The 16,345-nt window shown below is 41.2% G+C and overlaps 1 long non-coding RNA gene across 1 annotated transcript in view; it reads left to right on the forward strand.

Moving 5' to 3' along the window:
- The first annotated feature begins 486 nt into the window (after positions 1 to 486).
- LOC141098460 (uncharacterized) overlaps positions 487 to 16,345 on the forward strand; it is a 58,338-nt gene continuing 42,479 nt past the window's right edge. Inside the window, exon 1 of the long non-coding RNA XR_012234244.1 lies at positions 487 to 925. This is a non-coding gene — a long non-coding RNA (uncharacterized lncRNA). The remainder of the gene's footprint in view (positions 926 to 16,345) is intronic.

Consider the following 16,345-nt stretch of genomic DNA (forward strand, 5'->3'; position numbering starts at 1 on the left):
ATAGAATGAGTAATAAATATTAGTTTGTCAAACAGTTGCTATATAGGGTGCTGTGTGTATTGAACACCCAAATTCTGTTTGGGTGATGTGGAGACACAACCTTACATTATGCTAACTGAACATTAGTATCCCTATGCCACACAGAGCTATTTCACACTAAATTTGATCTTTAAAGCTGGAATCTGGATGTTACAGTACGGGCCCTGTTGTGGCTGGATCTTAATATTAGCAGAACCTCTTTCCCACAAAGCCTCCTTTGCTCATCTGAATGTAGTGCTGTCTCAATCCTCTCCTGGCCAAACAGGAGCCTATACTGAGGCCTCCTAAAGTATGCTATGATACTATATGCAGTATTTCCTTGATTTGTTTTACCCACTGCACATTTTGTAAAAATATATCTGCTATGCTTTCATTGAATGCCTACAATTTATGAGCAAGAAATATCTTCTGAATACATTCATTAAAATTACGATTTACATATGCAAATTGTCTATTCAGAGAGGAAGAGGACTAGAACTATAGTGTCAACTATAGAAAGTAGCAATCCTAGAAGTCCATGTCGACCCTTTAACAAGTCTTGTCACATGACTTAGAATAAAAGCCGAAACCAGAAGCTCAATTTGCAGACACTGTTTTGGGGTACTGCCCCTCATCAGTGCAGGGTGTGAGATCTGGTTTGGCTGATAACAATTTACATAAAAATGAATAAATCCTTATCCCAGAACAATGATATGTGATAATGTGTACATACAGTACTGGTCCCTAATTGTTCTAATTCGGGTATAATTTGCTCCTCTATTGCCTGTGTATTCATAGGACTTCCTGATCTGATTCCTGATGTTCTTTTCATCCAAACTGCCACATATATCCAGAGGGTTCCTTTGTACAGTCTTCAATGTGCAGCAGAAGAAAACTGTTTAGCCAGGTGAGAGAAAATGCATATGATAACAATTTTTATTTTTTGTTCAATATTTTCTCTGCTGCTGTAGAAAAATTGTGGCTCTATGCCACGGCGTGTTTTATATGGTACAGTATGAATTCTGCAGAATGAAGGTATGAAAACAGTGAAAACACTTCAGGTTGTTTTTCCAATGTATGTACCTTTATTTAATGGATGCAACCAGCACTGATCTGGAGGTTTCGCATGTCTTCATTCACTTCCATCAATTCAATGGAGCATGCCATCATTTTGCTTCACATGTCATACAGATTGGTGTATTGTGCAGATACCAGAATGTCACTGCTAAGTGGTCCCAGTTTCACCGTAATCTGTGTAGATTGTAAACTTACAGACCACTGGCCCATTGGTGGTTAACATACAGTTATTACCATAATCAGCCAATCTGGATGATATATAATCTATAGGCTATGCAGCAGTCAGAATTGGGTTTATAATGGGATGCTGACCTGCAAACTAGATTGCAAGCTGAATCACTCTACCTTTAATTTCCATTACTTTACAAAATGTAATCTGTCACCAGGTTTTTGCTACCCCTTCTGAGAGCGACATAATGTAGAGACAGAGACCCTGATTCCAAAAATGTATCACCTACTGGGCTGCTTGCTGCAGCTTTTATATGACCACTGTTTTCTCTGCTGCAGATCTACCAGTTCTCTACACAGATCTCAGCTTTCAAAGCCGCCCACACCATTGATGAGCAGCTTTCTGTCTACACTCTGGATAAGGAGAAAGCCATCAATACGCTACACATTTAAGGCTGGGATCACACATGCGAGAAACTCGGACGAGTCTCACATGTTAATACCCGGCAGTGCCGCCGGCACTCAGGAGCAGAGCATGCGGCTCCATGTATTTTTAGGCAGATGCACGCTCCGCTCCTGAGTGTCGGCGGCACTGCCGGGTATTAACATGTGAAACTCGTCCGAGTTTCTCGCATGTGTGATCCCGGCTTAAATCCAAGTCAGAAAGTGTGTAAACAAATACCCAGGATCCAGTGAGCTCCAGTGTACCCCTTCTGAGGAAGAGTTCATCGAAACGCGCATCAAGGGGTACACTCGGAGCTGTCTGCATCCTGGGTATTTATTTACACACTTTCTGGCTTGGATTTATATACCGTATATGTCTTTATGTGATACTATGTACTTACTTTTACTCAGAGCTATGGTGTGCAAAAAATTCTGCTACTCAGTTTGATATACTTTTGGTATCATTTCCTCTAGAAGTCACCTGAGACAAGCTGGACATTGCTTGGGTTTATTTATTTATGTCCTTTATTACATCTTAGTCATCTGCACCTTGCACTTACTACTTGCTTAGTATACGAGCAAATGTATTTAAGTAAAGTCTATTCTGCAAGGTGTTGTATTCCATGCATAGCTTTGGACATAACCTACTTACCTGCTCAGTGTTTGCTTCTTTTTCAGTTTCTGTTTTGTTTGTTTACATGTCCATTTTTAATCTTTTAATTGTGTGTTTCAATAAAATTATTTACTTTTCATATAATTTTTGTTTGGAGGACTTTTTTACATAGGTTTTCTTTTGCATCACGGTCCTCCATGTTTTTTTTTGTAGGACATTTTTTTTGTTTTTAAATGCTAAATCTGACCTGCCATTATAATTCTCCAGGTCATTGCGAGTTCCCAGACACCAAACATGTAATAGGTTCTTTTTTACTTAAGTGGTGAAAAAAAAAATTCAAAGTTAGCAAAAATATATATATATATATATATATATATATATATATTTGTATCGTGTTAGCCAGTATATAGAAAATGGTGACCTGTAGTGTCTCCATTTTTTCGTGATCTGGGGCTGAGTTAGGGGTTATTTTTTAAGCACCAAACTGATGTTTTTTATTGATACAATTTTGGGGTAGATAAGATATTTTGATTGCCTGTTATTGCATATTATTGCAGTGTTGCGGCGACCAGAAAAACATAACTCTGCGGCTTTGGTAAATGGCGTAAAGAGAAAAAAATCAATCGGATTAATTCTATTTATATTTTGATAGATCAGGCATTTCTGAACTCACTGATTTCTGAACTCAGGGATTCCAAATGTGTGTAGTTTTGATTTTTTTTGTATTGTTTTATTTTGAATGGAGCGAAATGGGGTGATTTGAACTTTTATATTTTTTAATAATTTGAAAAACAGTTTTTTTTACATTTTACTTGCGTCAATAGTCTCCATAGGAGACTAGAAGCTGCGATCATCTAATCGTCTTTGTTACACACAGCAAGGCTTCAGCCAACCCATCGGCGCCCTGTGGTCATGTGACATGGGCACCGATGGGTGAGATTAGTCATGCGCTTCCGGCACGGCCATGCTACTGTATATGCCGTTGTTGGAGATTGACAGCGGCATTTAACAGATTTACAGATGACTGTGGAATTACAATCCACCCACAGTTAAAGGCAAATGACATCTAATCAGATCAGCTGTCATGTGTCTGAAAACATGCAGCTTTGGAGCCCACATGAAGTACAGGGACATGACCTATGACTTTCTTGTTCTACATGTTTGTCCAAGATAAAATAAAAAAGCTTATACTCGCCTCCAGTGCTGGCGCTTTTCCTGCGGTGTCAATACTCAGGGTCCTGTGGCTCCCATGCAGTTGTGACACTTGAGCCCGGTGTCCAATCAGCGCCAGCGTCACTGTCCCAGCCCTCTGCCAAACTGAACATGGAGAGAAAGTCCAGATTGCAGCTGATCTGACTTCCTCTTTTAAATGTGTAATTTATCATCCTGGAAGAGGAACCTGCTACTTTTTTTTCTGAATCACAGCCTTATTAATATTTGCAGTCTGTGATTGCCGTGTAAAAAGAAAAGTGCATTTGTCACTTCATTAAACTTGTGGTGTTTTCATTCTTCTTTAGTATTTGTGAGCACAGAGAATTCACCATCGCATCAAATGACCTGTACTTTATGGTGATTTACAGCAAACCGTTAATTTATCAAGTGCAGTGTGTTAAAAAATAATTTAAAGGGAATCTATCTGATCGGTGTGGTAGTGATACAGTTCATATTGCACAATTTTTAGACTTATAGGTGCCCTTTTTAAAGGGAAAGTGGTATCTTGCATATCTATACAATAAAAGTGCTCACTTTAGCAGAGAAGTAAATCTGATCTAAAGCAAAGATGTTCTGCAGCAACCTGTAATCTGTTATCTTGTACCATGGCTCCGCAAATACTAGACCATTGCAGCGTTCCGGAGCAGGCAGAGGGGCTGTTAGCTCTGACAGCCCCTCTGCCTTTGGATCGGAGACCCTGCGGCGTGACAAGGGTCCCGATCACTGCCATGGAGACTCGATGTCGTCATGATGTCATCCAGGTCTCCAGGCCTGAGAGACTTCCTGTCATGCGTAGTGCAAGTCAGGAAGTCTCACAGGCCAGTGTAAAATGCATGCAGCGCTGACAACTTCTATAGCATGCAGATCTGCATGCTATAGAAGCGATTAGCCTGTGCAAAATGAGTGTCCCATAGTGGGACAAGGTGTAAAAGTAAGAATGAAATAATTTTTTTTTTTAACAATTGTAAAAATTTTTAACAAAATAATAAAAAAAATCGATATTTATTCCAGCAATAAATTTAAACAATAAAAGCACACATATTTGGTATCCCCACGCCCGTAACAACCCGACCTATAAAACTATCCCACTAGTTAACCCCTTTAGTGAAAACCATTAAAAAAACCAAGCCAAAAAAACAATGCTTTATCATCATATCATTGAACAAAAAATGCAATAACACGCGATCAAAATGACGGATATAAATAATCTTAGTATGGCTGAAAATGTCATCTTGCCACACAAAAAACAAGCTGCTCTACAGGGTTATGAGCAATAAAATAAAAAAGATATTGCTCTCAGAATAAAGCGATGCAAAAATAATTATTTTTTTATCTAAAATAGTTTATATTGTATAAAAGTGCAATAGCATAAACAAACATTAATGAGGTATCACTGTAATCATACTGACCCGAATAATAAAACTGCTTTATCAATCTTACCACACGTGGAAATTCATGAATTGCTAGTTTTTGTTCATTCTGCCTCCCAAAAATCGGAATAAAAAGCGATCAAAAAATGTCATGTTCCTGAAAATAGTACCAATAAAGACGTCAACTCGTCCCGCAAAAAACAAGACCTCACATGACTCTGTGGGCCAAAATATGGAAAAATTATAGCTCTCAATATGTGGTGATGCAAACATAAAAACCTGCAATAAATAGTAACTAAAACCCCCTTTATCACCCCCTTAGTTAGGTAAAAATAATAAAATAAAAAAATGTATTTATTTCCATTTTCCCATTAGGGTTAGGGTTGGGGCTAAAGTTAGAGTTAGGTTTAGTGTTGGGATCAGGATTAGCAGTGTGTTAGGGTTAGGTTTGTGGTTAGGGTTATGGTTACGTTTGGTATTAGGGTTAGGGGTGTGTTGGGATCAGGGTTGGAGTTAGAATTGGGGGGTTTCCACTGTTTAGGCACATCAGGGGCTCTTCAAACGCGACATGCATCTGATCTCAATTCCAGCCAATTCTGCATTGAAAAAGTCAAATGGTGTTCCTTCCCTTCTGAGCCCTGCCATGTGCCCAAACAGTGGTTTACCCCAACATATGGGGAATCAGCATACTCAGGAGAAATTGGACCCCAAAAGTTGTTTTGCAATCTGTCCTGTTACCCTTGAGAAAATAAAATATTGGGGGCGAAAAAATACGATTTTTTTTTATTTTTACGGCTCTACATTATAAACTTCTGTGAAGCACGCGCTGGTTCAAAGTGCTCACCACACATTTAGATAATTTCCTTAGGGGGTCTACTTTCCAAAATGGTGTCACTTGTTGGGGGTTTCCACTGGGGGTTTCCACTGTTTAGGCACATCAGGGGATCTCCAAACGTGACATGGCGTCCGATATCAATTCCAGCCAATTTTGCATTGAAAAGTATCCCTTCCAAGCTCTGCCTTGCACCCAAACAGTGTACAACAACTTTTTGGGTCTAATTTCTCCTGTTACCTTTGGTAAAATAAAACAAATTGGATCTGAAGTAAATTTTTTGTTCATTTTATTTAAACATTCCAAAAATTCCTGTGAAGCACCTGAAGGGTTACTAAACTTCTTGAATGTGGTTTTGAGTACCTTCAGGGGTGCAGTTTATAGAAAATACCCAAAAGTGACACAATTCTGTCATATAGATCCCTCAAAGTGATTTCAAATGTGATTTGATACCTAAAAAATTAAATGGTGTTGTAAAAATGAGAAATCGCTGGTCAACTTTTAACCCTTATAACTTCCTAACAAAAAAAAATAGGGGTTCCAAAATTAAGCTGATGTAAAGTAGACATGTGGGAAATGTTATTTATTTATTTTGTGTGACATATTTCTCTGTTTTAAGGGCATGAGAACTCAAAGTTGGAAAATTGCGAAATTTTCAACATTTTTGTCAAATTTCCATTTTTTCATAAATAAACGCAAGTCATATCAAAGAAATTTTTCCACTATCATGAAGTACAATATGTCACAAGAAAACAATGTCAGAATCATGGGGATCCATGGAAACATTCCAGAGTCATTACCTCATAAAGGGACAGTGGTCAGAATTGTAAAAATTGGCCTGGTCATTAACGTGCAAACCACAATTGGGGGTAAATGGGTGAAAGGATTTTACTACTCATTCCATTTACAGAGCCTCTACATTGTCATGGATGGCTATTCTGTCTTGCAATATCAGCTGATGACTCAATTGAGAAGTGGTTAACTTGATTGACTGCTGCCTTTCTTGGATGTGGTACACGTTTATCAGGTTGCATCCTCGGAAAAGAAACCTGATTCTCTGTTACACGTGTGTACTCTGCAACTCTGCCTGTGGGTGGTGTTCTGCCTTCTTCCATGTATGACGCTGTGTGGATTCCAGCATACGGCTAAACCCTTCATCCACTCCCAGTAACAAGATTGTATGGGTGCTTAAGTCTATATTTATTGGGATGATATAGACAACAATGGGAGATAACAGATGGCATAGTAGATGAAATTGGTGAACACAATACTAGATGAGACCAGAGGTTGCACAAAGTTGTGGATGATATCAGCACAGCAGTAAAAGAGAAAGAAGTATCTGAACAACTTATGGCTGCCAGCCTTGCATTCACTGAACAGAAGATGCATATAACTAACATGCATTGTAAAAATCATAAGGCATGCACTATGGCCAGCTAACACAGATGCATAGCATATTTTACATAAATGCATTAAACCCTTACAGGAATCCGCTTGATATAAGCAGTGGTTTTGCAGGGAGCTGAGCACATGTGAAATCCTTAGAGATCCAGCAGAAATGGATACATGTTGTTGACCAGGGAAGGAAGAAGGGGCGGTTCTAAACAGATTGGAATTTTTCCCCTAAATGGTTAAACACATGAATAGGAAAGAGAAGGGCAACTATGACATCTAATGGCCATAGCTGGAACAGCACTTAAGAAATGTCTTGCTGCACAGAATGGGCAGAACACTCCCCACTTGGCATCAACGGATGTCATTATTTGGCTTTATTGGTTGAGAGCGGTATACACATGCTTGTAGTGGTGCCAACTTATAGGACTGGGTCACATGACTTATAGGACTGGGCCACATGAAGTAGACAGGTGATGGCTCGAACAAGTGACTTCCAGGTTGAGAACCTGCTGAACTGATGAGATTCCAGGTGATGACTTGAAATCCCTGTATGCAGAGCAGACACTTGAGGGCGGAGCTCTTCGTTGGCATCTGGATCCACTAGTTTGAATGTATTGGGCCTGTCGATGTGGGGCATCGGACGATACAAGGAAGCAGGGCCTGTGAACCATGTAGTGTCCTTAAGATGACTTGGAGCAATGGATCTAGTCGCATGGTCCACAGGATTGAGATGAGTAGGCACATAGTGCCACTGATTAGGGCAGGTGGATCTTCTTATCCTCAGTACCCGGTTGCTGATGTAGACATAAAAGCGTCGCATTTCGTTGTAGATGTATCCTAGTACCACCTTGCTATCAGTGTAGAACTCTGCATCTTTGGTCTCCAGATTCATCGCATCTGAGATAAGCTCGGCCAACTCGACTGCGAGGACAGCAGGACAGAGTTCCAGTCTGGGTATCGTGTGTTCACGGAGTGGTGCCAGTTTAGTCCGGCTCATCACAAACCTGATGTGGGTCTGTTCGTCCATGTCTATGGTTTTGAGGTATGCTCCTGCTGCGATCGCTTTGACTGATGTGTCACAGAAAATACAAAGTCTTTGTGTCTTCACTTCTGTGGATGGCACAGGAGCATAGGGTCGTTTCACACGAAGTCCAGTCAAGGCCTCGAAAGAACTACTCCACTCTTCCCGCAGGTCTGCTTTTTTCACTGGAAGTGGATCATCACCCAAGACACATCTGATTGGGAAGTCTCTTAGCATCATTTTTCCTTGGATAGTTACTGGAGCTACGAATCCCAGGGGGTCGTATAAACTATTCACGAAAGAGAGAACTCCTCTGCACGTGAAGGGTTTCTCCTCTTTGCTGATCTGGAAGGTGAAGGCATCTGTCTTCAGATCCCAAAGCAATCCAAGGCTCCGCTGCATGGGAAGGTAGTCTATGCTTAGGTCTAGGTCCTTTAGATCACTGGAATAGTCTTGAGAGGGAAAGGCTTTCATCAACTCTCGGCTATTGGAGGAAATCTTGTGTAACCTTAGGTTAGACTGAGCGAGCATTTCTTGAGCTCTTTTTAGTAGACTGAAGTCCACACCAACAAATGAGGTTGCAATCAAACAGTCGTCTATGTAGAAAACCAATACTTTTCTTCTCCCTCTTTGGTGGAATTTCGGAGGCCGCAGATAGCAACTGCTGGGGAAGGGCTGTTCCCGAAGATGTGCACCCTCATCCGGTATTCTGTGATGTCTGTCCGGATTGTTGTCATGGTACCAGAAGAACCTCAAGTAGTTTGTGTTCCTCTTTAACGAGAAAACAGTGGAACATCTGTTGTATGTCAGCCATAAATGCCACCGTATCTCTGCGGAAAGAGAGTAGTACTTCCAAAAGTCTGTTGTTGAGATCTGGACCCTACAGTAGGACATCATTTAATAAATCATCTTCACATTTGGCGCTTGAGTCGAATACCACTCATATTTGACCTGGCTTCTTAGGATGGTATACCTCGAAGATGGGCAGGTACCAACACTCCTCTGAGGGCCGAAGTGCTGGTGCAATCTCTGCGTGGTTGTTCTGGAATATTTTGCCCATGAAGGTAAAGAAGTGTTCTGCCTTCTCAGGTGACTTCTGAAGCTTGTGCCTGAGGGAGATGAATCAGCTGTAGACCAGTTCCCTGTTGTTGGGTAGGCGCCTTCTTTGAGGCCAAAATGGTAAAGATGTGACCCAACTGTTCGATTCGTCTTTGACTATTTGACTATCCATGATGTCCAGGAACATCCTTTCTTCTATGGACATCGCTACCTTGTCGTCTTCCTTAGTCCTGTGGAAGACTGTACATCCCACGTGGTCTTGCTCACCTTCACAGGCGTGGTCTTTGTTGGTAGGTACTGAGAAAGGGTAAGGTAGGGGAGTGCTGTTTGGCAATTCCTTTACCAGTAGACTATTGTGACATGGCCGGAAGAGAGATGGATGTCCATTTTCTAGTGTGCTGGTAAGCATACTGTTGACTGAGGCCAGCTTGTGTGCTCCTCCTAGACAGATGTCTCCTATGATGACCCATTCAAAGTCGAGCCTCTGTGCATACGGAGCATTCCTGGAGCCGTTTATACTTTCTCTAGTCTTGTGGACTCATAGTATATCTCTTCCCTGGAGTAGAGCTATTGGGGTTCCTGGATCCATCTCAGGTATCAGGTGGGCTATACGCTTTAGATGAGTGTGATGTGTCGCCACCTCCCGTGAAGGTATCTCTGACCTGTTGTCAGGAATCTGGTTGCACTCCAGGATGGTCGGTAATGATAGGCAGGTTTGGCCATCTATGGATTCCACTTTGTATCCAGTAGCTTTTCTCCCCACCATCTCAATGGTACCTGAACACATCCTCAGGGTGTAGAGAGAACCAGGGCCTACAATGCTGAAGTTGTCAAAGAAGATGGACCTGGCTAGAGACCTGTTACTTTGGTCATCCAGGAATGCATATATCTTGAGGGCTTTGTCCTTGCAGCCTGCAGGATAAACTCGGACAAGGCAGATTTTTGAACGGGACCTTCCTCCTGTGAGTCCTCTACAGATGTCTGTACATGTGTAAACAAACCACTATGTATGGACAATTAAATTATAAAGACGGGAAGACAAAATATATATAAAAACAGCATTTGTTTACGATTGCCAAATCCAATTTATTAAAGGCTGTTTTTATATATATTTTGTCTTCCTGTCTTTATAATTTAATTGTCCATACATAGTGGTTTGTTTACACTAAAGAATCAAATGGGTTCCATTCAATCTTTATGACACATCAGGAGGATTGGTCCTTTTTAAAAATTGAATGTATGCACTATTTGAGTTGAATATAATTATTTGATTATATGAACATTGGTGCATGGTTTTTATTTTTTATTCATTATTAACCTTATTTCCTCTCCGCTGTGTCTATTCTGTTACTAATACAGATGTCCGTACATTTAGAGCTTACCACAATGGTGTCTTCGTCAGTGTCCTCCTGCTTCCCATCATGCTCCTTTGCTTGCGACAACACTCATGGAGGTGATCCAGGGTGCAAGGCTGTATTGTGATCTGTGCTGCTGCATTCTACACATTTCATGCTAGCTTCACAGTTCCTGGCGAAGTGAGAGATTGTGGCACAACATTTGAAACAGATGTTGTTCTCCTTGAGGAAACCTTTGCGATCCTCCAAAGACTTCTCTCTGAAGGCTCTGCATTTTAATAGAGGATGTGGTTTCTTGTGTAGGGGACACTGTTTACTGACATCCTGAGGCTTGTTCTTGTCTGGAGGGGTTTATTAACCTGTGAGTAGGGTCTGTGGAAACAATGTTAGTTTTGTGAACTGCAATGTGTGTCCTACTGGGTTTGGCACCAGGGGCAGTGGAACATGACAGAGTAAAGTCAAAACTAGGGTCATTTCTATTCCTAGATTCACTGTTTTTTGACAAAATCAACAAATACAAAGGAGGGAATGGTACACTATGATTTTGTTTATACCGTGAACCACATGTAATCCACTTTTCTTGTAGGTTGTAAGTACAAAAACTTCCTATCGGATTGACACCCTTAGCGGTGTCTAAGTATGCCAATCCGAGCAAGTCTCCTTCCTCCTGGGCAACCTGTAACTCTATCAATAAATCACTCAAATCCCTAAGCTTTAGATAACCTTTAGACCATATCTTAGGAAAATCATCAATTCTTTTATATAAAGCATTTTCTATGACTTCTACTGTCCCATAGCATTCATCATGTCTTTCCCACACTTTACGTACACCTGTGCGAGGATGCTTTACATTAATGTCTCTCAGATCTTCTGGTAAAGTGGCTCGGAAGTGAGTCGGTCAAGCATGCCAAAAGACTCCTCACTACAATAAAGGTCCAGACCATGAATGGCGCTCCAGAACGAGGCTCGCCATGACCGATAGTTCTCGGGTTTGTCAGTGAACTTTGCAAAGTTCTTTGCCTGCCAAGAACTGGTTACAAATGGACTTGTAAAGTCCATGGTGACTCCGTCAGTGCTGGCACGAGCCGATGTGTTATAGTCATGTCTAGTGTGTGGTGTATCACCATACCTGTAAGACACTTCTGAGTCCGGATAGTCTGTGCAGTACCTCTTTGGTGAAGAAGGTGGCTCTTTAAGGTGGGATGGGAGCTGTACCTTCTGCTCAGTGGAACAGTAAAAATAAAGTGGCATACTCCAGCAAACCTGCTATATGGGGAATATATCATAGTAAAGACAGTGTACCAATAAGATACCCCATAATACTCACAGTGCTGTGGACTGTACACAGACCAGTTGTCAAACTGACATGAGAGGAGAGGGAAGATAAAAACCTTCCAAAACGACAATAAAGGTCAAAATATATAAAATTGCTTTATTGGACACAGGGCAAGGAACAATACAGATTAGAAGTTATAGCTGATAGCTTGTCACAGAAAGGCACCGTGATCTACATATGCTGCTTCAATATAACCAATATATAAGGGGGACAGAAAGATATAACCCTCATTTCATATGACAAAACATAACATATTCAATTGAGCAGTGATAGCACAAAGAAGCACTAAGGGCAATGAGTACGTCCCACATATCAACAAATGTGCAATTGCACACAGGTGAAGTGAGAGGTCCAATGCCCGCCCCTGTATACTGCTTCAATGTAACCCATATAAGGGGGGTAGAAACATATATCCCTCATTACCCATACAATGACAAGGCATAGCACATTCAATTGAACAATAGTAGCACAAAAAGTGCACTGAGGATACCATATACTAGATAATAAACGTCCTACATACCAAATATGTTCAAGTGCACGCAGGCAAAATGAAAGGTCCGGTGCCCGCCCCGACGCGCATTTCGGGAACCTTCGTCAGGGGGCGCTGTGATACAATATTAGGGCGTGCTATAAATAGTACAGGGGCCGGAAATAGCTCCGATCATAGTGGCCAGATGTGCGTCATCGCTGCCCCGGCAACCATAGATCCACCCCCCCCGCACAGCACATGGATGGCCGTGACGTCCGGAAGACGCAGGGCCCCACGTGACCGGACGCCCAAAGCCACCATGCGCCGGCCAGGGGGCCGGATCATCTGGCCGCACTGAGCAGGGAAAGCCGCGCATGCGCAAAAAGATTAAAACAAACATGGGCGCCATATTCACTATGGGCACTAATGCCCTCTGTGCGTGGAACATAGCAGAGCAGTTATACCACCCACAAAGAGGCATATAAAATAACTAGTGCCCAAAAGGGACAGGCTAGTACATAGAGACAATAAAAAAGAGACAAATAAACATTATAATTAATATTCCAGATGGCGCTATATAATATAAATATGTATATAGACGCATGACACACGAATAATGAATACTGCTGACCAAGGCCCACATACGGAGCCAAAGAAGTATATATGACAAGATTACATAATCATAGATGCATGTTACCAGATCAAGTTAGTGATAAGACATATTACATAAAGTGAAACATGGCGAAGAACCATCAAAAATCACCAGAAAGCATATAGATATATATGAACTATCATATTCAGGAGAGAGTACGCAATACTGAAACTCAATAACATGCAGCTCTCCTCATATAGAGAATATGGTAGCCATATATAGGTCCTCCATACAACAAATCATGTCAGGTAAATGCATGTCAAATCATATCAATGCACACAATGTGTAATTATAAGCCATGTCTAATACCACATTAACAATGTCTAAGTCACACAGATGACATATTATTGATGAACCATCACTCTTCAAAAACTGGATAGGTCCAGATGAAGAAGCCGATCCAGATTCACTTCATCCGTAGGCCAACAAGCATCTTAGACTCCAGAAGTACCCATATAGACATCACTAAAAAAAATATAAAAAAAATTTTTTTTAGAAATTAAAAACATATGACAAGGCAGCAGCTATAAATGGAAAAAAACACAAACTGGATTCCTACTCCAAAAATGGGGCAAAACTCAGATTTTCGTTTAGCCCATGAGGATGCACAGTTTTAAGTGTCCAGATCCACCGGGATTCGAGGCGCGCTAGTCTAGAAGACAATTTTCCACCCCTAATGCCCACATCTATCATATCAATACCTTTAAACTGTTTCACAATTGCGACAGTAAACTAATTCGTTTTAAAGTGCCGTGGAATCGTCTTTAACATGGATGCGTCCGTGTGGTACCACCTGGTAGACCGATCATCTCTGACAGGGGTAACTTCCTGGAAAATGTCAATCGATGGATTGACTTCCACCTTCAACCTCTTGTTGAGACCTTGCCTTCCTTCCTCAGGGACACTGGGGAGCTTCTTAAGAAGGTTGATGTTCTGTGTCTTGATGATGACACGATATTGGTGACTGCCGATGTCGAGTCACTTTACACAAGCATCAGACACCAGGATGGGTTGAGGGCTGTATGTTTTTTCTTGGAACAATCCAGTTTGTCACCGCATCTTGGTGAACTTATTCTGGAACTTCTAGAATTTTCATTAACACACAATTTTTTTGTTTTTCAGGGGTCCTTCTTCCTGAAGCTCCAAGGGACGGCTATGGGGGCATCCTTTGCGCCTTCATATGCGAATCTGTTCTTGGGGTTATGGGAGAAGGACCTCTTCCTGTCAGATCATCAACCATCAATGGACCGTGTCCTGTTGTGGACACGCTTCATTGATGACATATTGTTGATCTGGCAGGGCTCACATTTGGATTCAATTGCTTTGTTACGTGAGCTTAACTTGAATGACCTTAACATTCGGTTAACCTATGTGTGGGATGCTAATAAAATTGAGTTTCTTGATGTTCTTGTGAAGAGGGACGTGACTGGGGCATTGCAAACGGATATTTTCCGTAAGAATACGGCTACAAATTCTTTGTTGTATGCCACGTCGTGTCACCCTCCACATGTCATCAAAGCAGTTCAAGTGGGCCAGTTTGTTCGCCTGCGGCGAATCTGTTCGTCCGACTCCGACTTTGAGAGACGTGCCAGTGAACTCACTGACAGGTTTCTTAGTCGAGGTTATAGTCGGCGTTCTCTTAAGCGGGTATACAATAGGGCCAAATTTAGCTCTCGTTCTTCCCTTCTATATGGGAATAGACAGGGAATTCTGCCAGCGAAGTCACAGCAGATTAGATTTGTGACCAATTGCAATTCTAAAGCTGACAGTATACATAAGGTTTTGAAAAATCATGGCTCATCTTACAAGTAGATCCCATTATCTCTAAATTAATACCTTCAAAGCCAGCTATGTCCTTTAGGAGAGCAAAAAATCTAAGGGACCACTTAACTCACAGTCTATTTGCAGGTGAACCAAAAACTACATTTTTGGACTTTGGATTTCGTCAACATGGATGTCGCCCCTGTGGTCGTTGTGTTGCTTGTCCAAATATTGATAGAGCTTCTACTTTTGTGGATTCAGGTGGCAAGGTATATCAAATCAAAAAGACCATCACGTGTGAGACTCCTCTGATATATACTATGTCACCTGTCCATGTAAGCTCATCTATGTGGGACTGACATTGCGTCAACTCAAGGTGCGTGTGCGAGAACACATCTTGGGTATTGAGGCAGCAGCCGACCACACGGACGCATCCATGTTAAAGACGATTCCACGGCACTTTAAACTGTTTCACAATTGCGACAGTAAACTAATTCGTTTTAAAGGTATTGATATGATAGATGTGGGCATTAGGGGTGGAAAATTGTCTTCTAGACTAGCGCGCCTCGAATCCCGGTGGATCTGGACGCTTAAAACTGTGCATCCTCATGGGCTAAACGAAAATCTGAGTTTTGCCCCATTTTTGGAGTAGGAATCCAGTTTGTGGTTTTTTCCATTTATAGCTGCTGCCTTGTCATATGTTTTTAATTTTTTAAAAAAAATTTTTTATATATTTTTTTTAGTGATGTCTATATGGGTACTTCTGGAGTCTAAGATGCTTGTTGGCCTACGGATGAAGTGAATCTGGATCCGCTTCTTCATCTGGACCTATCCAGTTTTTGAAGAGTGATGGTTCATCAATAATATGTCATCTGTGTGACTTAGACATTGTTAATGTGGTATTAGACATGGCTTATAATTACACATTGTGTGCATTGATATGATTTGACATGCATTTACCTGACATGATTTGTTGTATTATATGGAGGACCTATATATGGCTACCATATTCTCTATATGAGGAGAGCTGCATGTTATTGAGTTTCAGTATTGCGTACTCTCTCCTGAATATGATAGTTCATATATATCTATATGCTTTCTGGTGATTTTTGATGGTTCTTCGCCATGTTTCACTTTATGTAATATGTCTTATCACTAACTTGATCTGGTAACATGCATCTATGATTATGTAATCTTGTCATATATACTTCTTTGGCTCCGTATGTGGGCCTTGGTCAGCAGTATTCATTATTCGTGTGTCATGCGTCTATATACATATTTATATTATATAGCGCCATCTGGAATATTAATTATAATGTTTATTTGTCTCTTTTTTATTGTCTCTATGTACTAGCCTGTCCCTTTTGGGCACTAGTTATTTTATATGCCTCTTTGTGGGTGGTATAACTGCACTGCTATGTTCCACGCACAGAGGGCATTAGTGCCTATAGTGAATATGGCGCCCATGTTTGTTTTAATCTTTTTGCGCATGCGCGGCTTTCCCTGCTCAGTGCGGCCAGATGATCCGGCCCCCTGGCCGGCGCATGGTGGCTTTGGGCGTCC

The sequence above is a fragment of the Dendrobates tinctorius genome, unplaced genomic scaffold, assembly GCF_039654945.1.
Source record: "Dendrobates tinctorius isolate UK_male_01 unplaced genomic scaffold, ASM3965494v1 ptg000092l, whole genome shotgun sequence".
NCBI lineage: Eukaryota > Metazoa > Chordata > Amphibia > Anura > Dendrobatidae > Dendrobates > Dendrobates tinctorius.